The 27,736-nt window shown below is 37.5% G+C and overlaps 1 pseudogene; it reads left to right on the forward strand.

Moving 5' to 3' along the window:
• LOC149234830 (non-structural maintenance of chromosomes element 4 homolog A pseudogene) overlaps positions 1-26,362 on the forward strand; it is a 169,090-nt pseudogene extending 142,728 nt beyond the window's left edge.
• The last annotated feature ends 1,374 nt before the right edge of the window (positions 26,363-27,736 follow it).

The raw sequence follows: 27,736 nt of genomic DNA on the forward strand, positions 1-27,736 counted from the left end.
AAATGTCCAAATACAAGCTACAATAGTTCTCTCCTCTGAAATCCAACCCATTCTATCAATGAGAAACTGATACATAAATACCAAAAAAACATCTCCCCACTCTTAGGGATTGAATCAATGACTCTAGGAACTGTTCCATGAGGTGTTCTAACCAAACCCTAATGTCTAGGGAAGTTAAAAACGACTTATACAATTAACTTTGACTACAAACTCTCTCATAAATGAGGTCAAATTTACATCAAAACAACTTATAAATACTAACCACCCATTATTTACATTTAATTTTACCCCTCATATTCATCTACTTCACCCTTTTGACTTTTACTAGAGTCAAACTAGGAATTACAAAAAATTACACAGTGAAAATTTTACAAAAATCTCATAAATTTCCAGGTGTATAGCGAGCTGTTGGAGGCCATTTTTGAGTGCCTTTCTGAAGTCCAAATCTAGATCAAAAGCCTTTTCTGGAAATTTGGGAGAGTGTAGATGTCTTTAGAGTATTGTTTCACTCAAAATGACCAATTTTTGGCTAAGATATGGCCATTCTCCCAAGGTGTCTCCAGGTGCGCAACAAAATGGAAAGAGAGGGGTAGAAAGGTGATTTTTGGCCTCTTTTTTGCAAATTTCTCAAAACCTGAGCCCCAGACCAGGAAAGTGGGCAAATGGGGTTTGAGATGGGGTCATAATCTTTCCAAAAATGTTGATTTTACATCATTTGGAGCCCTGAGGAAGAAGAAAAGCGTGAGCTTGCTGTGATGCTAGACAAAAAATTACCAAAAAATTGCAAGTCTGCACCAAAACACAAAATTTTCTCAAAACCTTCCCAAAATTTGTCCAGAGATGCCTCCTTAGCACACCCAGAACTTTCTAACACTCCCTATCATACATTATTATTCATTCATTTCCATGCAATTGAAACTAGTCCTTCCTTGTGTTTCCCTGACACTACCTAACATACCTTATCAATGCCTCCTTAGCACACCCAGAACTTACTAACACTCCCTATCACACACTCTTTTTCATTCATTTACATGCAATTGAAACTAGTCCTCCCTTGTGTTTCCCTGGCACTCCCTAGCATGTGTTGGCACCATATCCTAGCACCTGACACCTCTTGGCATGTCTTAGCACTTGGCATGTCTTGGAATGAATAACATGCCTTGGAACTTTCTAGCATGTGTTATCACTTCCTAGCATTCGTTTCACACCTTAGCACTCCCTAGTTTTCATGCCCTCATAGATAGCCTTACTTTTTTTGTGACTTTGGAACCCAACCAAGTCATTGAAAAAATAGTGGTGTTCCTAGACAAAAGTTTCCCTTTGTCTAAAATTTCTTTTTCCATCCCCTTATCGTAATCGTAGGCTTACCAATTGCAAGTCCTATTATGAAATTATCCTAATACACTTCGTCCTTGGGACACCTGGAAGACACTCTTATTCGTTTGTTTCCATGCACTTTGACCTAGTTCTCCCTTGTGATGCCCTCACACTCCCCAACACTCCTCGACATGCATTGAAATTGTCTGGCATGTGTTATCACACCTTTTCATTCCTTGGCATGCCCTGGCACTCCTTAGCTATCATGCCCTCATAACTACCCTTATTGGTTTTAAGACTTGGGAACCAACCAAGTCCTACCTCAACTACAACATCTTGACCAAGTTACAGTTACTACAACTATACTATCCCTTGTTCACCTAAGAATGGCCTATAACTCATCTTAGGCTACTCATGCCCAATCTTAGCTCATCTCACTTAAGAAGTTACCAAGTCAAGGCTCACGTCTAACCATGGCCATAAAACAACTATGCAACATAGTTTACATCTTGACATGTCATAGCACCTGGCATGTCTAACAATCCCTTGGCACTATGTAGCACATGTTGGCATTCCCTGCATGCCATGGCATGCTTTAGCACTCCCTATCATACCATACCACTCCTTGACATGTCATGGCACTCTTGCATGCCTTGGAACTACCTGGCATATATCTTTTTCACTCCCTCCTGAGCACACTTGGAATTCACTGACACTCCCTATCATACACTCTTATGTGTTCATTTCCATGCATTTTGAACTAGTTTTCCTTTGTGTTTATGTCTCACTCCCTAACACTCCCTAACACGCATTGGCACACCCTGACACGTATTGGCACACCCTGACACGCATTGGCACACCCTGACATTCATTGGCACACCATGACACGCATTGGCATACCCTGGCATGTCGTCCTAACACTCTAGAATTTCTTGGCACCACCTAACATACCTTGTCATCCCCTCCTTAGCACACCTAGAACTCGCTGACACTCCTTGTCACACACGCTTAGTCATTCATTTCCATGCATTTGAAACTAGTGCTCCCTTATGTTTCCCTGGCACTCTATAACACTCCGTGGCATGCATTGGCACACCCTAGCACCTGACACATCTTGGCATGTTTCCTTGGCTTCTAATATGCCTTAACACTGCCTAGCATACCTTATCACTCCCTCCTTAGCACACCTGGAACTCACTAACACTTCTTGTCACAAAATCTTAATCGTTCATTTGCATGCATTATTTTCACCTATTGCTCCCTTGTGTTCCCCTAGCACTCCTTAACACTTCCTAGTGCGTGTTTTTGATGGAAAAAACACTATATATAGGGCAGCTCATCCTCCATTTGTGGACAAGCAAATTTGGTTAAGTAAGTATGTAATAAGAAGTGCGAAGATAACCAACCAAGAGAAGGAAACAAAGAGAGAAGATTTTGGTGTTGTTTATGGGTCTATTTTAGGGCTAATAGATCCACACGTGTGAAGGAAGGAAGAACTATCTACTACAGAAAAGGTCGAAGATCTTGTTGTTGTCCAAGAAGTCGAATCAAAGAAGAAGATAAGCAAGTTTACACACCGAATTATAATAAGAGTTCATACCATCCAAGCAAAGAAGATCAAGGTTCAAAAGGTTGGTCAACCACATGTTCTAGGGTTTATGCAAGAGGGCCAAGAACTACAAATCTGATCCATGAACTGGAATTTGAAGGATAGTCGAGTTATAGAAGGAAGAAGCTTGATCATCGTTGACTCAAGGAAAAATAAGGAAGTTGAATAAAGGAGGCTTGTGACTTGGTCTTGGAGAGGTCATTGAGTCAAGGGTCTAGGCCATAATCTTGGTATTCGTCAATTGAAGTCTATATAAGAAGAAGATCTCGTTTGGGTTTTCCTCTCATGTGGGAGAGGTTTTGGCCCTGGTTGATTGCATATTCTATGTGTCTCTTGTCTCCTCATTGTTTATGCATTGGTATATGTTTGATGAAGAATATTGTTTTGAGAATTGTTTGTTATTGTGGATTAGTCTTGAATGTGTTTGTGTATGAAAAATTGGCAAGGTCTGTAAACTATGAGTATAGCAGTGTTTGATTGATGCATGCTTCCTACAATAAAATGTGTCTCTTACTTAAACAATTAATTTAGTGGAAACATGGGTATTTGGACAATTATTTTGGAATTTATGCACCTAACAAGTACATCAACTCATATAATGCATAAATATAATGGAAAGTTGTAACATGTTGCATCATAGAAAGGATGTTGATAAAATATGATAGCTTAAATGTACATGATAGTCTGGAAAGGTGGGGAATAACTCTTATTTAGTCATAGGTAGCCTAATCAATTCCTTTTTTAATATTTAAATATCCGTGATGATTTTGAAATTAGGTGGGTAACAATTCTTACTCATGTCATAAATAGCCTAACAAGTACTTTTCTCTATCTAGAATGATACTAGATACAAAACTTTTTTGTATTGTGTGCTTCTTCAAAAAAATTTATAATATATCATGTTATAAAAACTTTAAAATAAGCTTTTCACTTTGGTTCTTGCATTTGTGGTAAAATCTGAACCCAGCTTCTGAAAGTAGTATTATTATGGAGGATACCAACAATATTTTTCACTCCATAAAGGTTTTAACCTATCTTTAGTCTTTGATGAGTTTTTTTGGATGATTGTACTTTAAAAATAAAGATGAATCTGCAGTTTTCTCACTTGCTAATTTAGAATCAATGAAAAAAATCAAAATAATTACTTACATTTATTTGTAGAGTTTACCTGAAATTGATGGAACATGGTGATTACATCAAATGAGTGTGAAATTGAATTTTAAAATTTTATTAATCTCCTTAATGCTTGGAAAATGTAATGGGATCAAATGATAAGTTAACATGTAAGGTATTTAGTGAGACATTGCTTCTCTTATAAAAAAAGTATATCTAAACCAAGTTCAATACTAGGGAGAGAGAGGATTCTGTAGTGTGAAAAGCTTAGTTGTGTGGGTTTGGGGCTAAGGCATAGTTGCTCCATTTAATTGAAGTAAAATGAGAGGAAATGAGGCAATGCATACTTTGTAAATCTTAGCTATGAGGATTTGGGGTTCAAGGCTTAGTCACTTCACAATTGAAATAAAATGAGATCAAATGAGACAAGGACTTGCAAATTATTAGTTATATGTAATGACATTAAAGTGAGTAAACACAAAGTATCAAAATTCGAAGTAGAATCAACCCTTGTGTATGAAAATTCAGTCAAGCATTTTTTTATGGTTGAATTCCCCCTCAAATATACATTTGATTAATGCAAAAGCTTAGAAAACCACATCTATGTAATCGAGGTATCCCTCTTAGATGCACAAACCTTTCCCCTTGGCTTCCCATTGACTTTGAGGTTGTGTTCCCCTACACTCCTATATGCTTACTAGGGATACTACACTCCAACATGACAGATTCTAAGATATATTGTGATAGGGGGATGAGGGTTTCAGAAATTCTTGTTGCCACAGGAAAGTCTTGCCATGTTTAGTTCAACAATACGGAAGCAAAATGCTCATGTAGAAGGATTTATGGTGCTTTTTCAATTGTGGGAAATAGAAATGCCATACATTATGGTGCTTCTTGGTACAATATTACCGATTCATGGAGAAAGATCAATGGTTCCTTGGGTGGAACTATACCAATGTGTGGGTGGGACCAGGCTCATGAGATTCATTTTTTACTACCATCACAATGAACTACAACCAAATTGACTCATGAGATTCATTTTTTACTGCCATAACAATGAACTACATCCAAATTGGTTATAAAAGATTGCATTGTTAAAAGTTAATTTTTAGCTTTAAAGTTTGACATAATAATTATAAAACCAAATCTCATTTGTTTAAATAACATGGAAACCCATAATATTAGTATTAGATAATTAAACATTAATAAAAAAATATTTATAGTTTTTTTTTAATTATATAAAATCCAAATCTGAATTTGTTTAAAATTACAACTTACAACATGGTTAATTATTTTGTAATTTTGAAAAATAAAAAATATAATTTTTTGAAATGAGTATACAATAAGATAATAAAATATACATTCCATACATTTTGATATATTCATAAAATATAATGTTTTTAAAATTTATAAAAAAAAATAAATAATTATAATTAAAAAATTTAACAATCATCCAAATTAAAAATTTAATTTCTGTCGCATTTTCTTTCCCGCCTTAGTGTATTCGAATGAATGTTGAGTAGTTGAAAAAAAAGGAAATACCATTTTGCCGCATTTTCTTCCCCGCTTTAGTGTATTCGAATGAATGTTGAGTAGTTGAAAAAAGAGGAAAGACCATTATGTGGTGTTTTCTTCCCCGCCTTAGTGTATTCGAATGAATATTGAGTAGTTGAAAAAAAAGGAAAGACCAGAACAAGTTTTCTTCCCTGCCTTACTCTGTGGCTATATGGAAATAGACCTTGGGCACAATACAATCTGATATGTGGCTATATGGAAACAGGTACAGGTCGCTGGATCAATCTTTAGGGTTTCTAATCGATGGTCATTCTTAGAATTGATTTGAAAATTTGTTTTATATTTTCACATGTAATGTATGTTGAGTAGTTGAAAAAAAAGGAAAAAGGAAAAACCATGGGCACAGTACAATCTGACTTGTGTCTATATGGAACAGGTATAGGCCGTTGGATCAATTTTTAGGGTTTCTAGATTTATGGCCATTCTTAGAATTGATTTGCAAATTTGTTTTATATTTTCACATGAAATGTTGCAGTAATTCGCTGGCAGTTATTATTTCATGGCTGAATTTGGATGCGTTGAGAAATAAGATTGAGGAGGATCTTTTTAATGGCTTGCTCACAAAACATGGATCTATTTTCACTGGGCAAATTTGGACCACGATAGAAGGATCAGAAGCCTTGGTCTTCTTTCAAGAGCCCAAGAAAATACTTGCATAGGTACGCTTTCTCTCCTTTAATTCCTTCCTCGATTTCAATTTCTTCAAAGAATCTACCAACTTTTTCACCTGAAAATAGGTTATTTGGGTTTTGTTTTTTAAGAATTTAGCTTCAGATGAACTAGCCCCATAATTAATATATTTGCAATGAAATTTATATTAAATATACGCTGAATTCTTATAGTAGTTTGGTAGTATACCACACTAGAAATTACAAAAATACTAATTTGGTAGTATACCAGACCTGGAAAACAATGGAAAAAACAACAACGTAGACTTCTCAGGGTAACTCCCTACCCTCCCTCATTTCAATGCAACACAAAAAAAATTTCTTGCTCTCTTTCCATTTCACGGCAGTTCTTAATCAGAAATCTCAATTTCACGGAAAACGGTGTTTTATACGGTAGTTTTCATTTTTTAATGCAAGAAACTGGGTTTTCCAAAAACGGTTCGTTTTTTGAAACTGTTTTATGGAAAATGTTAATCTGGTTCATTTGCAATATGGATATCTTCCCGATTGGACGTCGACATGAATCATAAAATTGCTTAATATATCTTTAACAACGTTGACTATTTAGGGATTTTATTATTATTTTTTTTTTTTTTTTTTTTTTTAAATTGTAGCCATTGATGTGTAGCAGTGTATGGTTAAGTTTTTACAAAAAAAAATTGTTATTTTTTTGTTGCTTTTATTTAAAAGCGGATTTAGTGATTGTATCTAATATTTAAAATGTGTATTTTTATATAAAATTATAAATTTTATAAGGTTTTTTTATATATATTTTTATAAATTAGTAATGTGTATAGATATTTTATATATATTTTTATAAATTAGTAGTTAAATAATTTAGTTAATTTTTCTAGTTAATTAATTATTTTATGTAAACATTGGGACACAATTTTTTTTTTTCCATTGGTCTGGTTTATAACCTCTCAAATGATTGGAAAAGGATTTTGATAAAACCATCCTATAGAAACTTTTATCAACTATTAGACTATCTATAATATTAAATATCATCAACCAAAGACATTAATTTAATATATAAAAAATAATAATTATCTATTATCCATCCCATTAATAGTTTTATCCCATAAATACTTTTCTCATGGGTGATAAGAGAGACTGTTAGATAATTTGCAATAATAAAGCTCAAGAGAAACAAGCTATTGATTAATATGTCTATAATACAAACATAATTTCAACTATGATAAATATGGAAAGTTTCATAATTACATAAAAATAGTGATAGAAATAATTGTAAATTTATAAAAATAAACAAGTCTCAAAAATCAAAATACAAAATAGAAATCCATCATTTAATAAATTTTAAATACAAAACAAATAGGAGTACTACTACAAGAAAATACTCCTCTTCATTTATAAATAACCAGCGTAGATCAAATCTCTCTCTCTCTCTCTCTCTCTCTCTCTCTAGCTACAAACCTCTTTAAGTGAAGAGATTTGATCCTCTCAACGCTTGATCCACAGTTAAAATGGATCTAGGTTGCTTTAGTTATTAGCCTTTGAATAAACCATGGGTTAGGAGTACCATGAGAAAAAACCATGGGCAAGAAAAAACTATGCACTGGAGAATTTTATGTTTTTTAATTTTTTTTATTTGATTAGTACCATGGGCAAGAAAAAACTATCTCTCTCTCTCTCTCTCTCTCTCTCTCTCTCTCTCTCTCTCTCTCTCTAGCTACAAACCTCTTTAAGTGAAGAGATTTGATCCTCTCAACGCTTGATCCACAGTTAAAATGGATCTAGGTTGCTTTAGTTATTAGCCTTTGAATAGGCTACATTGCAGAAAAATACCATGGACAAAAACCATGGGTTAGGAGTACCATGGGAAAAAACCATGGGCAAGAAAAAACTATGCACTGGAGAATTTTATGTTTTTTAATTTTTTTTATTTGATTTGATTTTGTTTTATTTTGACTGAGTTAAAATGCCAAATATTATAACATATTCCCCAGGTGGAAAGGGTCTCTTGGCACAAAAATCTAACAACCAAAAATATATTAAGAGGGGCCTAGAATAAAATACCTAGATTATGACATTTCTTTTCAAGACTTCAAGGTCTCTCTCGCTTGTTTTAATTTATGAAAGAAAATTGATGAGAAAAAACTAATAAATTAAATAAATATTAAATACAGAACCATGGAATCTAACAAAACCATGTGCAAAAACTAGCAAATTAAATGAATATAAAGTACAAAACCATGGAATATAACAAAACTATTGGCCATAACATTTTTTCAAAAGCTATTTTAACAAAAACAAATCTTGGGACTAAAAAAGAATGGTTTGGTAAGTTCAAAACCAGGTGATAACATTTTTTTTTAAGTTATTTTAACATAATCATATTTAACAATTAAAAATGAATGGTTTGGTATATTATAACCACAAATGATATTTATATATAATATTTAACTAAGTAGAAATTTAAAAAAAATCACAATTTAATAATTTATTTCACTTATTTGTATTGATCAACCACACTTGTTAATTGGAAACATTGACTCACATAACAAATTTTAATGGATCCAACAGAATAAAATGAAAATTAATAAAACAATAACTAATATCAAGAAATAATATCCAAATTTAACTATTAAAATTTAACATAATTATAAATTTACTATACAAAACCATATATATGATGCATTAAAATAATTAATATAAAACATGACTACATATAATAATCATTTAATCAATGCAAATACAAATATGAGATAGCCATTATACACTTTAACAATAATTATGGTAAATAATATATACTAGCCTAGATCCATCTTAATTTTGGATGTACCAACGCCCTAAAGGGATCAAATCTCTTTTATAAATTAGTAATGTGTATAGATATTTTATATATATATATATATATATAAATTAGTAGTTAAATAATTTAGTTAAATTTTTTTTTTTTCAAACTAGCAATTTAATATCTAGTTCAACTATACTTTTAAAATATATTATTTTTATTATTATAAAGATTAGTTTTCTATTATAATGGATTAAAGATAAATTTTTGAAATTTTTCTCTTTAGATTTTGTCTTCAAACACATGTTGTAGTATTTATGGTTCTGCAAGTGGCAATAGTTCGAGACAACCCTCTATTTTTGGCTCTATATCCAATGGAGATAAACTCAATCTCCACCATCTTGTTACCCAACCATGAAAATAATAACCCAATAACTGTGTGGAAAATGATACAATAGATCCCAAATTTGAGGTCCACTCATGTCACATCCAAGAATATATACAATGTATGTGGGATCATGTACTCATCCAGAAAATGCAAAGGCTAAATCAAACTTGAATTCGGTGCCAAGTGTTTCTTCACTATTGTATTTGCTAGCCTAGAGGATCAAACATGGGTATTCAAGAATGGCTTATGTGAGAAATGGAAGCTTTATTGATCACTATAAGTATTAAGGAATGACCAATGTGAGCAGCTAAAGCCTATGAACAACTACCTATGAACCATAGTATTCGAGAATGTTAATGATTAATGCTTTGTTTTATGTTTCATATTTTTCTTATTTTTTCTCTCTCCTCATTTCTTGAATGTGAAACAAATGCTTGGTTGTATGTTTCATATTTGTCTTGTTTTTCTCTCTCCTCGTTTCTTGAATGTGAAATCTCCAAACTCCGTTTCTCGTCTCGTTGTCGTTTCTCATTTCATTTCCCCTTTCTGGTTTCTAGTAACATAGATTTCAAGCCCTTCCTTCTAGCTTTGGTTGAATTTCTGCATTGCTCTCAACTCCAAAAGCAGGTGATAGAAGGGATGGGTAGAAAGCTTGGTACCCAAGATAGAGTTAAAGAGGAAGAAACATTGAGTCGGACACTGCAAGATTCCTCTTGTGGGGTAAAAGGATCACAACGAGGCCACAGTAAGCCCCTGAGAGAGAATGAAGATGTTACCGCATGCAGTGGTAACAATCAGAGTATGGTGCAACGTCGTATATTAAGGTCCACCAATGACATCATATTAGCAAAAATCTAAGCATGAAAATAGATTGAAACAAAAACAAAAGAGAAACCCTCACTAACTCGTTAGGCCCTTTCTCAATAATCAGGCAACATTTGGGTATGAAAAATCAAGGATCCCTACTTCAAAGTCCCTGTTTTCTTTTATAGATCTCTTCATATTGATGGATGGCTTCGACCCTCCTCGAATGGCCATTGGATGAGTGCTAGGCAATTGCATTCATTAAACTTCTTGGAAACTGTTTGAAATTTGTTTAATTTAAAACTTTTATACAGAACTTTGACTTTGGCATTTTGTAATTTGGTGCATATCTTTTCCGCTCATGCCACATTTGTTTAAATAAACTACATATTTATTTTCTTTTGATTACGTTTCTCAACTATGGTCGTGGATTTATCCTAAACAAGTAATGAAAATAAGATAGGTTCCAGGGAATTGAACATATGTTTTTTCAGCACTTGTATTGATATACTTTGACAGCACAGGCACAGAAACCCGAACCCATTGCTTCATCGCACTATGACCGATAGAGACTTTCCTAGCTGTTGAGCACAACACATAGCCCATATCATTCGAAGGTATATTGGTGTTATTCTTTCACCTTGAGATGGATATATATTTGTTTTATTACAGTAGGGAAACAACTGCTACATTACGATACATCAACTATACTCAAAGGCAAAAATTATTTTTCCTGTACAACTACGTTGAGAGTAATAAGTATATTCCCATGTGTCATCGTAGCAACAGATTCCATTTTTCTAATTCATTGTGTTTCTCATTCTAGTGGCCGCCATTATTGTGCAAGTTTCTCCTGTCACTTTTTGCCTCCATGAAAGTTGATAAGAAAATGTTAAGACAATGCTAAATGTCAAATTTTAGCAGACATTCTGAAAACCTTTTTGATCCATTTTCTAACATGGTCCACAATCTGCTTTGATAGTACTACGATGTATCTCTTCCAAAACTTGATTGTCTTTCATAGCTAGACAACTAATTTGATAAATGATCTCTTTAAATCTGTCTTGGACTCGAATGTTATTGGATGTTCTTGAAGATGGGCCAAGTGTTCACCCAAAATGTCCAAACATATCAATAACAACACATAGTGTAACAGAAATATTCATCCTCATCCAATTATTAAATGCGGAAATATTCCTCTAAAAGCCTGGATTTCCCATACACTGGGGCTATTACTTATATAACCCCTGGTTTTAGTTTCTCTTGCATGTTTGGTGATTCAGCTGGAATATGTCAAAATATAGAGTTCCTTGATGTCTTCACTCCAACTTCTTGGATGCCATCTCAAAGAAAGGCTCAAAGGATATTCCAAATATTATCTTTAGAGGTGGCCATTTCGACCCGAAAGGCCGAGTATCCATGCCATCAGTCACATGTAGGTTTTAACCCCGTACAGAAATTACCTGCATATGAATTCTAAAACACAGAAAATAAACAATGTAAGATCATAACACATAAAACACATATACACAGAGATTTTCCCCTGGATCCCAAAACCGAGACTACCAGCTTGATTTTTCATTATGTTCCTTTCAATGTTATAATACATATTTATACATGCCAAAGCATCTAATACCGTGGACCGAAAAACCATCGCGTCCAATACCATGGACCGAAAACCATCGCGTCCAAAAGAACATGTGCGAAAATAAATTTTCCGGGGCGCTGCCCCGGACCCCATAAAGTGGGGTTACAGGTACGCCTCAAACCCCCTGTGACCCCCTCCCCCCATTTCTGGGAAAACTAGTGTCTTGTCGAATGACTAGCCCTCTAGGTTTGGTAGCTACCCTAGAAACAACAGTTTAAATAAATCCAATGATTTCTTCTATGTGTAACAAATAAGAGAAAGACAATGGAACCAACCTAGAACTTCCACTTAATCCCTTGCTTGATCTCTCTCCCCCTTTACAGAGCTTGCAACTCCTCCCCGTACTTAACCCGCTTGGAGAGTACCTGCACAAGTACAGCAACAAAGAACCATCAAAGAATCGTGATCTATTACAACATAAACATTACAGAATCAGATATATAATGAACAAATGATAGCATTCACAATTGCACAATCATATGGAAGAAAACTTGAAGAACTTTATTAATAGAAGGGAGAATTACAACCCAGTTGTCTAATCCAGCATCATCCTCCCAGCTTCAATCCCTCTTCACCTCATGAAATAGCAAGATCACACCAACAATACAATGCTCTTTCCTCAATTACAAACTATCAGCACTTCCTTGCAATTCACAATATTCCAGCCTCTAGATCTCTTAGATGAGGGATCCATTTATAGATGTGTGTAAGGGTGTGAGTCATCCATGGGGTTTGATTAGTGTCATTCCACTTGTTACAATTGGTTCCACTTGGAGATTTCTTGGATCTCTTACTCATCCCTGGGTGAATTCAGAGAGGCAAGTGGCATAGGAGAAGTTTCTAGAAGATTCCATGAGCAACCACCTAGCAAATTGTCTCGGACATTTGTCCATCCTCTCCCATCGCACCCTATAGAAGGCCTAATCAGTATGCATCGTACCCCGGCAGTGTACCATTCAGTATGCATCGCACCCTGGCAGTGTACCATTCAGTATGCATCACACTTTGCCAGTGGAGCAGTCAGTATGGTTCAATTTAGGCCATTTCTAGATGGTTTCTCAAGTGGAACTTTTGGGGAATGATATAATCAGATGACTATGTTCTTTTAGGGTATGAAACAACTCTTTTAGGAGTTGATGAGCCCTAGTTTATCGACATATAAGCTTAGGGTTGAAGTGCCAAAATATGTCTATAATAGTTGCCCCCTAAAGCATGAACTCGCAAATATTGATGTCGAGTGAATGCTTTATCATGAGGATCCGAAGTTTCGAACTGGAAGGTGACCTGCATAAGTTACAATACAATACATCATTATAATATAATTTCATGATCTAGCTGAGGGAGGCACTCCCATGCTCAACTTTATAAATTCATTTCATGTACATAGATCAGATAGTCGTCTGCGGATACAGACTAATGATTCTTCAGATATAGAGCCATCATCCATAGGTAGGATGACCATCTGTGTAGAGCCTTCCTACATTTGATGTTTTTATATCCCTGAATATATCGCAGCCCGGATGGATGAAACTAGATCCGAGGTCTTCAAACTCGTTCAATCTTCGCCTGATGTACAAGTCAATCCATGTGAAGAGATGTTCTGAAGTTGAACATGGAAAGACATCCCTTAATTACCAGCCAATGATGTAAGTTGTTAACAGGCACGAGAGGAATCACCGATAATGATAATGACCCTCAAGGTACTATAGTACAATTCACGTGGTGTGAATATATGATCCGATGTCGAACACCACGCAAAATCTTTCGATCGAAGGCCATTGATGTCAACCTGTTGCCGGAAGTGAGAAACTTGCCATTGATGTATGCAAGCTTCAAAGCACTGGAATGTTTCTAAGCCAACTTCTTGGATAATAAGTTGATGTCGACAAGAAGTGGCTCTTCGTAGGAGGGCCTAAATGTATCCCACATCTATGACACGAAACAAAGAAAATGATTTCGGGAGGTGAAAATGAACTAATGACACAAGGTTCAGGAATGGCGGTCATGAAAAAATGAAGGTTGGAGGTATTGTAGTGGATGAGACATTAACTGGATGGTGGTTTCTCAACTGAATGACTTCTCTTGAACATGTCGGCGACACTAAGATGAATTGGCAGCGTTAACCCCAAAAGATGGATGGTATGAAAGACCAATGGTGCGATGACCGGTGAATGGAATAACCCAACCCAACTCAATAATGGAGATGAAGTGAAAGTGCCATGTTCAAGAGCGACCTACTACCATAAATTCTTCAAGTTTTTTCCCTTTTTCCCCAGTCATTGCTAACCAGTACCTCTTTATTTTTGTCAAGCTTGAGGAGGATAAAATATGCTTGTTCTATAATTCGCCTTGCAGGCAAACCTGTCGCTATGTTTTAACGAGTCTAGCGACAGTGAAACTCGGTCTCGTCTAGAATGGACAAGTTTGTCACTATTGTTTTAACAAGTTTAACGACAAGGATAACTCAGTCCTTTTCATGTTTAGAGAGTTTGAAAAGGGATGAAAAAAAAACTCCATAAGTTCTTTTTCGTAAAATAATCCCTTAGGTTTGAAAAAGGATAAAATAATACAAAAGGGATGACTTTTCTAATCACTTTAATGAGCTGAAAAAGACAAGTGCTCAAATTTTTTGTAAGATAATCCCTTGGTTCCGAAAAAGTATAAAATAATACAAGAGGGATGACTTTTCCAATCACTTTAACGAGTTGAAAAAGACAAGCACTCGACAATCTTTTCATATTTAACGAGTCTAAAAAGGGTTTAAAGGGGACTCGATTTTGAGGAACGAGTGGTGTCTAAGGTAGCAACTAGTTCCGGTGAATTTGGAACTTCTCAAAACATGTTGATTTCTGTGAAGAGGTTGGCTAATAAGACCACTCATTGCAACTGTTCCTCAAAAATGGTAAAACAACCAAGTGGAAGCGTATGATCAGCCAAAGGAATGGTGGTGATGGGATGTACACAACCAAGGCTCAAAGGCTGATAGAATGGCAATCACAAAGGTTAATTACTTGTAAATGGGTTCATTTTTTGACAAGCTTGAACCATGGGGGAACTATGCTTGGATTCAGTTTCATTTTTACACAAGCTTGAAACGAGAAACTATGCTTGAAGTCAGTTTCATTTTTACACAAGATCGAAATGACAAAACTATGCTTGGAGAAAAGGTTTGCATGCCCCCAGCATGATGAAAAAGAGAGTATCTTGTAACCAAATGGAAGTCACTGCGGTGAAGCGGGATGGCTTCGTCCAGAATAGACAAAGGTGAATGGTGTGACAGACCAAGGAAGTCACTGCGGTGAAGTAGGTCGGCTACGTCCAGAATAGATAGAGGTGAATGGTGTGACAGACCAATCTCATAACCTACAGGGAAACTCATCTTTACAACTAGGTGCATGCCCCCCAAAGCTTCATTACATTCACCAGATTACTCCTGGCTATCAGGTGGATGGAATGAAGGTTCAAGTGATACCGTTGACGTAAAAGGACCATTTAGGGATGATGATTGACTTGGAGCTATGCTTGAATCGGGAAATGAAAGCTGATCAACAGTGATAATCTTGCCTTTATGCGGGAAACGCATCACTCGGAAGAGTGTTGAAACAATGGCTTCCCTGTTATAAACATAGTCATGCCCAAGAAGTAAATTGTAATCTAACGGTCCTGGGACTATCATCACGTTCAGATGAACGGTTTTCCCTCCCAAAGTGATAGGTAACTTAGGAAGGATCCCTAATGGTTGACTGGTTCCTTTGTTAAAGCCTAATAGATTCTGTGTAACAGGCATAAGCAGTGGCGAACCAAGCGCTTTCCAAGTAGTTGAGGAAAGGATACTCATTGATGCACCTTCATCTATAATAGTGCCAGACATGATCATTTTACAAACTTGTACTATGATCCGGAAAGGTACATAAGAAGGAAGGTGGGATCTTGCCAGTCGATTCCAATCAAAGGAAGTGACTAGACTACTTGGAGGGGGTACCGAATAAATGGGTGAATTAACCCCTTGAGTTATGAGAACTGGGGGGTTTTCCTCCAGTCGTGAAGGAACAGGCGGATTGCCCCCAAGTTCATTAGAATCTAAAGTAACAAAATAATTTGAACGGTATCATTCTCACTCTCTTTGGGAAAGGTACGATTAGCTGAAGGTGAAATTGGGTCAACTGTTACCTCAACTTGTTGATTTTGGTCAGGTATAGACACATAGGATTCACTTTTAGAGAGAGTGGTTTTGACCGACGGTTGATTTAAGTCAGTCGGTTTTTCAACTAGTAAAGGACTTAGGGAGATTTTCTTGTAACCAGAAGGGAGTCGTTGTGGTGAAGTAGGACAGTTATCCAACACTCTTTTGGCTTCATCCAAAAAGGGACAAAGGTGAAGGGAATGGTTACCTTCACATAACTTACATGGAAACTTAACCTTTCTCCTCTGTCCATGAACTTTACTATCACTAGTTGAAGGTGTGTTACCAACATGATCTCCAAAAGTTGATGACACGGGATGGTGTGAACGGGGAGACCATTCTCTCAAGATCTGAGGAAAGCAAGGACAATCTCAATGAAAATGGTCTCCCGCACAAATTATGCATGGAAATTTGGGTTTGGGAAGTTTAATGGGCGGATTTCCATCAGATGATGCATTCAAAGCAATGGTTGCTTTGTTGCCCCCTTGCTGAATTGGCTTCTTCTTCTTCTCCTTCCCTTTCTTCTTCTTCTCAGCCACCTGGTTACTAATATCACTACTTTCACCAAGTGAAGAGGAAGAATGGGAGGGAAAAACAAGCAAGGAAGAAGGCGAAGGGTCAATTTCAGGGTCAACTGGTGGTTGATTCGATTGCGGAGAAATCACAGCATTTTGAACCACAGAGGTTGAAAACAGCCATACTGGCAGGCCAATGGTAAGTCCCGGAAGGGATAATGTAGCCATGTAAGGAGCACCAATATTTCCGAAAGAAGGAAAAAGACCAGGATTCCCCTCAAAATGGATTCCTTGATTGGTGGACTCTAGATTTGTCTCCATATATCTCAACCTAAGATCAACTAAGGAATAGGGATGTTATTCCAAATTCAATTAATTTTAAAGATGCTTTGACACAACTTTGCTTTTTCAATTTTTAAGAGTCGAGAAAAAGCTAAAGATGACTCTAGTCTCCTTCGATTTTTAATGAGCCTGAAAGGACAAGTGCTCAGATGGACCTTTTCTTTTAAAGAGTCGAAAAGGAACGAAAGTGACTACTCTGGAAAATCTAGACAGAGGGATTACCAAACCAATCACAAAAATACAATATACACCTTGGTGATAAATTAAAGAGAAATTACCAAGGACTTATGTACGGCAGTCAATCTTCCCGAATGTTGTGTTCAGTGCATTGCGATCAATAAGGCAGCAGACTCAGTTTCCTATGGATAAAGGATATAAGCCTATTATGGTTTCCCAATATATACTTGACGGTACGGGGAACACAAGTCCGTGCTAGCACTTGTCATATCAAGGATCAGGAATCACCCAACCTTCAATGAAAATGATAGCCACTAGTTTTAATGACACCAGAACACGTCTCTACCCTAGACCTCTAGATGTGTTGTGTTAAGTTCCAAAGCATTGTTAGGTTCATTGAAATTTATTTTAAAGTTGATCTTGTTTAGAGTTTTCCTTTCAATGGTTCACCGCATGATGATGATTTGAAATTCCTAAAATGCAATCTACAATGATAAACAATCTTTGTTTATTTTGAGCAATGAAAATCCTAGCTACTATGGAAAGAAGATTACAATTCTTTCAAACAAAGAGCAAAGAGCACACACTAGTGCATTTTCCTAAATAATTTTTTCGCACACAAACTAAAAATGCTAAATGCAAATGCATGTATTTGTTTTCGTTCTCCTTAATGTGAAAAATGCCAAAAAGGAAAACTAAATGTAGCAAAGATCTGAAATATTTTACTCAAAGTGACATTTTCGACAATTTCTTTTTCAAAAGAGAAAGGAAGACTCCATGACACTTTTCAATTTTGAATAAAAAAAATGCTTTTGACACTTCGAATATAAACAAATCAAACCAAATACATGAAGAAAAGTTCAATCGACTATCCAGGGAAGGAAGAATTCATGACACTTCTCTTTTCGACACAAAACAACAATTACAACACTTTTGTACCAAAGCGACAAATCGATTTAAACAACTTTTCAACAAGGGATTGTAAATGATGAACAAATACACAAAAACATTCACTAATCCTAATCTAATAGAGGCTGATCTATGTGATGCAAGTGGGATTCAGTAAGGAGGCATTGTTCATAAGCAGCAAAACAACTAAACAAAATTGAAAACAAGGTCAAAAAACCCCTAATTTCTAGAATGGAAAAAGGGTTCAATCAGTCATCACACCTGGGCTTCACAGAAACAGGGATGCATCGCACTTACTACACTTGGGAGGTGCGATGCATACTGGGTTATAGTGGAAGACAGTGCGATGGTCCAGGGAGCGCAATTGAAGTGGGTTTTGGCTCAGATGTGCAACTGTTTTCAATGAGTTAAGCTAAGCTTTGATGAACAGTAAAGAGCAAAGTATTAAGGAATGTCTTGAGAGGTTACTGAGCTACCAAAAGGGCATCTAGATGTGCTTGCAAGTCAAATGTTTAATTCATAAACTAAACCAGAGATTGACTGAAGTAGCATTCATCTACTATGCAATTGCAGAGCAAGAGCAGTTCGAAGGCTACCTGGCTGACTTCAGGCTTTGTCTATAGTTTATAAAACAAACAATAACAACAAACAAACATCTGTTCATCCCCAGTGGAGTCGCCAATTTGTTTCTGGGAAAACTAGTGTCTTGTCGAACAACTAGCCCTCTAGGTTTGGCAGCTACCCTAGAAACAACAGTTTAAAGCAATCCAATGATTTCTTCTATGTGTAACAGATAAGAGAAAGATAATGGAACCAACCTGGAACTTCCGCTTAATCCATTGCTTGATCTCTCTCCCCCTTGACAGAGCTTGCAACTCCTCCCCATACTTAACCCGCTTGGAGAGTACCTGCACAAGTACAGCAACAAAGAACCGTTAAAGCATCGTGATCTATTACAACATAAACATTACAGAATCAGATATATAATGAACAAATGATAGCATTCACAAATGATAACATTCACAATTGCACAATCATATGGAAGAAAACTTGAAGAACTTTATTAATAGAAGGGAGAATTACAACCCAGTTGTCTAATCCAGCATCATCCTCCCAGCTTCAATCCCTCTTCACCTCATGAAATAGCAAGATCACACCAACAATACAATGCTCTTTCCTCAATTACAAACTATTAGCACTTCCTTGCAATTCACAATATTCCAGCCTCTAGATCTCTTAGATGAGGGATCCATTTATAGATGTGTGCAAGGGTGTGAGTCATCCATGGGGTTTGATTAGTGTCATTCCACTTGTTACAATTGGTTCCACTTGGAGATTTCTTGGATCTCTTACTCATCCCTGGGCAAATTCAGAGAGGCAAATGGCTTAGGAGAAGTTTCTAGAAGATTCCATGAGCAACCGCCTAGCAAACTGTCTCAGAAATTTGTCCATGCTCGCCCATCGCACCCTATAGAAGGCCTCATCAGTATGCATTGCACCCTAGCAGTGTACCATTCAGTATGCATCGCACTTTGCCAGTGGAGTAGTCAGTATGGTTCAATTTAGGCCATTTCTGGATGGTTTCTTAGGTGGAACTTTTGGGGAATGATGTAATCAGATGACTATGTTCTTTTAGGGTATGAAACAACTCTTTTAGAGGTTGATGAGCCCTATTTTATCGACATATAAGCTTGGGGTTGAAGTGCCCAAATATGTCTATAACACCCCCCCCCCCCCCCCGCTACACAATCGGCGCAACAAAGGGCCCCCCCCCGCTACACAATCGGCGCAACAAAGGGGGGCTCCCCCCCCCCCCCCCCACTCTAACCCCCCGGTTAACTACGTGGGCTAGTCATGGAAAGAATATAACACAACCCAACATTCTCCCACTTGTTGTTTTCTTTCCACAGGGGGCCACAAGAGAGCTTAGTCATTTTTCCAGCCCTGAAATTCCCATTGTCTCTCTACACCAAGAGAACTTCTCAGAGCTCACAGATTTTGTCAATGCATCTACAATATTCTTCAAAGTGTCCACCTTTACTAGCAACACCTTTTTGTCTTCTATCATATCCCTCACAAAGTGATACTGAACATCAATGTGCTTTGTCTTTGAATGATATGCGGGGTTCTTTGCCAAGAAAATTGCACTTTGGCTGTCACAGTCTATCCTTATAGCTCCCTGTACTAACCCCATACTTGAACACAATCTCTGCAACCAAACTGCTTCCTTGCTTGCATGAGTGGCTGCCATGTATTCTGCCTCTGTAGTTGATAGTGCCACTACAGATTGTTTCTTACTCATCCAACTAACTGCACCTCCAAATAGGTTAAACACGTACCCACTTGTAGATCTTCTTTGATCCAGATCCCCAACCCAGTCTGCATCAACAAAGCCATGAATATCCAACATTCTATCAAATTCTGATCTTCCTTGGTAGCACAAACCATAATCACTAGTGCCACGCAAATACCTGAAAACCCGCTTCACTATTGTCCAGTGCTCCTTCCCTGGTTTTGACATAAACCTACTCAATACTCCCACTACATGTGCAATGTTTGGTCTAGTACAGACCATTGCATACATCAGGCTACCGACTACACTTGCATATGGAACACGGTACATGTCCTCTTGCTCTTCTTGTGTCTTGGGACACTGTTCAGTAGATAACCTCACACCTACAAGAATAGGAACCTTCACCGGTTTACTATCCTGCATATTAAACCTCTGCAGTATTGTCTCGACATACTTCCTCTGGTTTAACCAGAGCTTCCTCTTTGCCCAATCTCTTTTAATTTCCATGCCCAAAATATAGTTTGCAGCACCAAGATCTTTCATGTCGAATTTGGAGGACAATTGGGTCTTCAAATCGTGGATAATTTCTTTGTCATTTCCAACCAGCAACATATCATCCACATACAAGACCAGATAAATAACACGGTCACCAATTAATTTAAAATACACACAGTGATCTGCTTTGCTTCTGGTGAAGCCAAGTCCCCGTATAAATGTATCAAATTTTTGATACCACATCCTTGGTGACTGTTTTAACCCATACAGAGACTTCTTTAACTTGCATACCAGTTCTTTCTTACCCTTAACTACAAAGCCTTCAGGTTGCTTCATGTATATTTCCTCTTCCAGATCCCCATGAAGAAATGTTGTCTTCACATCCATCTGTTCTACCTCAAAATCAAAAGTAGCAGCAACAGATAAAAGTAATCTAATAGAAGTTAACTTGGCAACATGAGAAAAAATATCACCAAAATCAATTCCCGGCACCTGGGAATAACCTTTTGCTACCAACCGAGCTTTGTATTTCTCCACCTTTCCTTCTGCATTTGTCTTCTTCTTGAACACCCATTTGTTGCCAATGGGTTTCCTTCCAGTCGGCAACTCCACCAGATCCCAAGCCTCATTTTTGTGCAAAGATGCCATTTCATCAACCATGGCCTCTTTCCAGAGTTTTCCATCCTCTGAATCTACTTCTTCCTTTACAGTTCTAGGATCATTTTCAGTAATAGATAAAGAAAAATTTTAACAAAAAGCAGATGGACTATACCTTTCTAGCTGCCTTCTTTCTCGAACTGATCTTCTCACACCCGGAGTTTGTGGCTCTTCATCTTCTGATTCCTCCTCTGCTGTAGAGTCTAACTCTTCCTCCTTAACCTCAAACTCTATCTTCTCAGGTTCCTTTGGTTGGACTTCATGTTTAATAACATCTTTTACCTCTCTGAACACCACATCTCAGCTGTACACAACCTTCCGTGTGACTGGGTTCCAAAGCTTATAACCCTTTAAACCATCCTTATACCCAATAAAGATGCACTTTTCAGATTTACTATCCAACTTGGTTTGTTTCTCCTTTGGAACATGTACATATGCATCACATCCAAATACCCTCAGATGTGAAAGAGAGGGTTTCTTACCAGTCCATACCTCTTGTGGAGTCTTATCCTCCAACGCTAATGAAGGTGACCTGTTGACCAGGTAACATGCAGTATCCACTGCCTCTGCCCAGAAATCATGTCCTAACCGGGCACCACTGAGCATGCTTCTTGCCCTTTCCATCAACGTCTTATTCATTATTCCTGCAACTCCATTTTGCTGAGGTGTATATGGAGTAGTCTTCTGTCGTGCTATACCACACTTCTTACAGAATTATTCAAACTTCATGTTGCAAAACTCTCCACCATTATCTGTCCTCAACACCTCTATCTTCTTCTCTGTCTGATTTTCCACGAGAGCCTTAAATTCTTTAAACCTGTCAAAGGCTTCAGATTTCTTCTTAAGGAAATGTATCCATGTATTCCTTGAGAAGTCATCTATAAATGATACATAGTACATAGAATTACCCAGTGATGGAACCTTCATAGGTCCAAACACATCACTGTGCACAAGTTCTAATATCTGTTTCGGCCTCTTACTACCAGAGGGGAAACTCACCCGATTCTACTTCCCATATACACAATTTTCACAGAAATCAAAATCCAGAGAGCTATCACTCATACCTTTACCATGAAGCATTCGAAGGCCCTTCTCTCCAATATGTCCAAGCCTTTGATGCCACAACATGGTCTTCTCTCTAGAGACCACTAGATTTTCTGCTCCACTTTCAGGAACCACAAAACTATTGCACCCATCAAACACAATGCTACCTTGCAGCTTGTACAGAGTTCTAATTCGAACTCCCCGCATCAATACCAGTGCTCCCCAAACCATTTTACATGTATCCTTCTCGAACACTATTTTTACACCTGCATCATCCAGCTTGCTTACAGAAATTAGATTTCTCACCAATGCAGGGATATGCAGAACAACCGGAAGTGTTCTAACCCTTCCACCTTGCAACTTCAACTTTACTTTTCTGCGACCAATGATTCTAGCCTTCCTATCATCCCCTAAGAAGACATCACCACCATCATATTTCTCATACTCGCAGAACCACTCTCTATGGGGAGTGAAGTGAAAGGATGCACCTGAGTCAATCAACCATGCCTCATGATCTACATGTGTACTTGAAGAAGCCAAGTACACATCCCCACCTTCATCTGAGGTGGTTTTCGCCTCTACAGAAGGAGCATCGTTAGATCCCTTTCCTTTATCGGGAACTTTAGATTTACAGTCCCTTTTGTAGTGCCCTTCCTTTCCGCATTTCCAGCACACCACCTTTACAGGTTTTCCTAGAGATTTAGATCTCCCTCTAGATTTAGATCTCCCACTCGATGACTTATTTTTGTTTCTTTTTTGGGACCATCCTCGTACAGACAAGGCATCACCATTCTGGCTCTCCATATTTTTTCGTCTCATCTCTTCCATCAGCAAGGATGAGACTATTTCATCAAAATGCAAGGCAGTTGCATTGCTACCTATTGCAATAACCAAACTATCCCACGAATCTGGTAGAGAACACAACAAACTGATGCACTTATCTTCATCTGAAATTTTAATATCAACATATGCTAATTGACTTACCACAGTATTAAATGCGTTCAAATTCTCTGTCACCGAGTCTCCATCTTTCATCCTCAGGTTATACAGCTTTTTCCGCAGGAACATTTTATTCACCAGAGACTTAGATTGGTACAAAGCCCCTAACTTGTCCCACAAAGCCTTCGTCGTAGCTTCCCCTGATACATTCAACAATACTGAATCTGAGACACACAATTGTATTGTGCTCTTTGCCTTCTGATCCAACTTCTTCCATTCTTCATCGGACACTCTTGTTGGTTTAGTACCTAGATCTACCGTGATCCACTAATCTTTATCCACCAACAGATCCTTCATCTTGAGTTTCCACAACTCAAAACTCTGACCATTAAATTTCTCGATCTCTATCTTTCCACTGCTCGTTGTCTTCTTTCACCACCAAAATCGATCTCGCAGATCTCCCACTGAGCAGGGTCTACCACAGGCCCAATCGAAACCCCTCAGCAACAAAGGCATCCCCTTGAAGCCAAAATTGCTCTAATACCAAATGTAGGTTTTAACCCCGTACAAAAATTACCTGCATACGAATTCTAAAACACAGAAAATAAACAATGCGAGAGAATAACACATAAAACACATATACACAGAGATTTTCCCCTGGATCCCAAAACCAGGACTACCAACTGGATTTTTCATTATGTTCCTTTCAATGTTATAATACATATTTATACATGTCGAAGCATCCAATACCATGGACCAAAAAACCATCGTGTCCAATACCATGGACCGAAAACCATCGCGTCCAAAAAAACATGTGTGAAAATCATGCACAAAACCATAGGTGTGTTCGCCCATCCTAACATAGGGTCCAAAACCAAAATTTTCCAAGGCGCTGCCCTGGACCCCATAAAGTGGGGTTACGGGTACGCCTCAAACCCCCTGTGACCCCCCCCCCGCTACATAATCGGCGCAATGAAGGGGGACTCTGCCCCCCCCCCCCCCTCTAACCCCCCGGTTAACTACGTGGGCTAGTCGTGGAAAGAATATAACACAAACCAACATCACACTCTTCTATGCATGTGTACATTACCAAGCAATTTATCATCAATAAACATTGTTGTAAGACAATAATTGTTCAAATAAATTTCTAAGACATTCTGGATATCTAAAGAGATTTCCTTATAAAGCTCAAGTTCAGCAAATCATCCAACATATGGATCATGAAACAGTGGATCCTCACACTAATATATTCACCATGGGATTGAGACAAAGATATACAAATTGTAAACTCCCTCATGTAGATGAGAAAGTGGTGTTGGAAACTCTCCACGTTAGAATTGACACTCTTACCATATTCAAATGGTGTCCTTCCTCAGTGTAAACAATTCTTCAATAATATGACCACTCTTCCACATGTGTCACTTCTCCCAATCCTCACGCTTAATTGGCACACTGCACCTACGCATTTCATTTGACAATGCATATGTCTTGGGACTTTATATCCACTGTAGTGGGCCTTCATCCCTCTTCTATTACAAAGCAAACTTCTCAGGGTAGGGGAAATCACAACTCCCTACCCTCCCTCATTTCAATGCAACACGAAAATCTTTTCTTGCTCTCTTTCCATTTCACGGCAGTTCTTCAATCAGAAATCTCAATTTCAAGCCCTTCCTTCTAGCTTTGGTTGAATATTTTCATTTCTATCAACTCCAAAAGCAGGTGATAGAAAGGATGGGTAGAAGGCTTGGTACCCAAGCTAGAGTTAAAGAGGAAGAAACATTGAGTCAAACACTGGAAGATTCCTCTCGTGGGGTAAAAGGATCACAACAAGGCCACAGTAAGCCCCCGAGAGAGAAAGAAGATGCTATTGCATGCAGTGGTAACAATCAGAGTATGGTGCAACACTATATATTAAGGTACCATTATCATCCCCTCAAGACTTCGATTGCTGAGGAGAGAGAAAATATTTTAAAAGCAGAATCTGGCAAATTTGAGGCTATAATTAGCAAAGTGGAAAGCTTGCACAATTTTGTTTAGAGACCTCGTGAGCAAGTTACAGATGCTGATACACTCTTTGATCTCACATCCACACTCCTCGCTACTGTTAACAGATCACAAAACAATGATGGTGATACTCCAGTTGATTTTATTAGTAGTGATATTCTAAGAAACTATAGTGACCAGGCATATGGAAGCAGGTCTTTGGAGGGAAATGATGATCAAACCCAAATATCATGGAGAAATATTGGGCTTTTAGCTGCTTCTGTTTTCCAGCATGTGGCAGGAATTTGCACTATGCTTGGACCAATGGATAATGAACCCAAGCAAAGGAAAGTTATAGTACAGAGAAAACAGACTAAGCCGACAGAAAGCACTTGACCTGAAGCAGTGAAAGAGTCCCCGGAAGATGAAAAATCATAAATAGACAAGAATATGGCAAGCATATTTAACATTTTGCGAAAACAGAAGCAAGCCAGATTAGAGAATTTGGTTCTAAATAGAATATCATTTTCCCAGACAGTGGAAAACATCTTTGCGCTGTCATTTCTAGTAAAGGATGGTAGAGTTGAAATAAATATCGATGAAAATGGAAAACATTTTGTTGTCCCCAAAAATGCTCCCAGAGCTACAGAAATGTCATCTAGAGAAGCTTCTTACAGACAATTTGTTTTTCGGTTTGATTTTAAAGACTGGAAGTTGATGATGGAAGCTGTTGAAAGTGGTGAGGAGTTGATGCCTCACAGAACCAATCCACTTATGATTCCTTGTTCTGAGAAGGCTACAGAGACTCCTACCAGAGAGATTTCAAGGAACAGGGGCAGAGTGGTACCTGCAACTCTTAGGGTGCAGGAGGATGAATGTGGAAGTGATGATGGTGGTGGAGGTCTTCAAAGACCAACACCGAAGAAGCGAAACAAGTGTATCCTATGACTTTTGCTGCTTTTTTGGGTGCTTTTTGTTGGAAACTATCTCTGTTTCTATCAGTGCACTGTAATTCATACAGGAAGCTAATCTTTAATTTAAGCAATCTGGTATATAAACAATGTTATCTTATTCTCATAATTAGTTATAATTAAGTTTATTGGTAGTGAAAACCCCTGGCCATGTAGTACATCCCTTTAGGCATGGTTCCAAGGCCTGGGCAGGAGACTTGCATCACGTAAAATGAAATTGTTAATGTAAGATGTCAAGTTTGATCTGTTAAACCATGATTAGTCTCCTTGTGATAGTATGTTGTAATTTTATGTTTGAAAAGTATTTTGAGATACCACACAAGAACAAAGTTTCTGATTTTGTAGTTGGTTTAATTTGAGAATACATAGAGATGAAAGTAGGGTAAGGCCAAGCGAAAATAGATGTAAATACAAAGGTTCAAAAAAATAGCTAGCAGCCCTTACCATACTGTTGTGCTCTACAACAACCCCCCATTTCATATCATTTTTATTCACAAAACTATCATATGAAATGGGTCCCTTTTAGTTTTAATTGGTATCAACTTTGTATTATTCAAAGAGGTCCGAAAACAAAATGAAAACATTACAAAAAACCTTTTTGACAAACCAATTTTGGTCTTATAATATAAATGATTAATCTTTTATCATTGCGATAAAGCAATCGCATATCGCAATGACAAAGGAGGCATAACTTAAAAACCCCATTGGTTTGCTGCGACGCGATAACATGCAATAGGCTATCGGATATCGGCAATAATAAGTTTCCATAACAAAAGTGCCTTTCGCTCCGATGCGATGCGATCAAGTGCCATTCGCTCCGACGCGATGCGATAAAGTCCCGTTCGCTCCGATGCGATGCGATATCGCTATCGGCGATCGGCGATATACCATGCATGCTTTTAAAGTGCCCCAGTTAATACTCTCGATGCGATGCGATATCGCTATCGGCGATCGGGGATTCCAAAAGGTGCCAATATAAAGATTTAAGTTTTCCCCCGACGCCCAATTGCGATAAAGCCAAAAGCACGAACTTCAAAAAAGTTGTTAAAGCGGGGATATTACGATTAATTCGTATTAAAGGCCTTATCTTTCAAATAGTGATTCACTTGCGCTCAACCACCAAAACATCCAAGGCACGCTTAAACAAATCATTCAGCCGATTAATGATATGATGGGCATTTAAAGGATTGGCAGGTTTTAACGGCTATTTAATCAAATAGTAAGTTTAAAAAATCTTTTCACAAATTGTATCCGCGGCCACTTTAAGTTAATCCTTAATCGTGCATTGATCAATATTTCTCGCTCAATTCTCTGTGTTACGCTTATTTTCACTCCTGTGCAGAACTCTTCT

The sequence above is a fragment of the Pinus tabuliformis genome, chromosome 8 (assembly GCF_031772625.1).
Source record: "Pinus tabuliformis cultivar Carrire ecotype Pingquan chromosome 8, CPIR1, whole genome shotgun sequence".
In the NCBI taxonomy this organism is placed as follows: Eukaryota; Viridiplantae; Streptophyta; class Pinopsida; order Pinales; family Pinaceae; genus Pinus; species Pinus tabuliformis.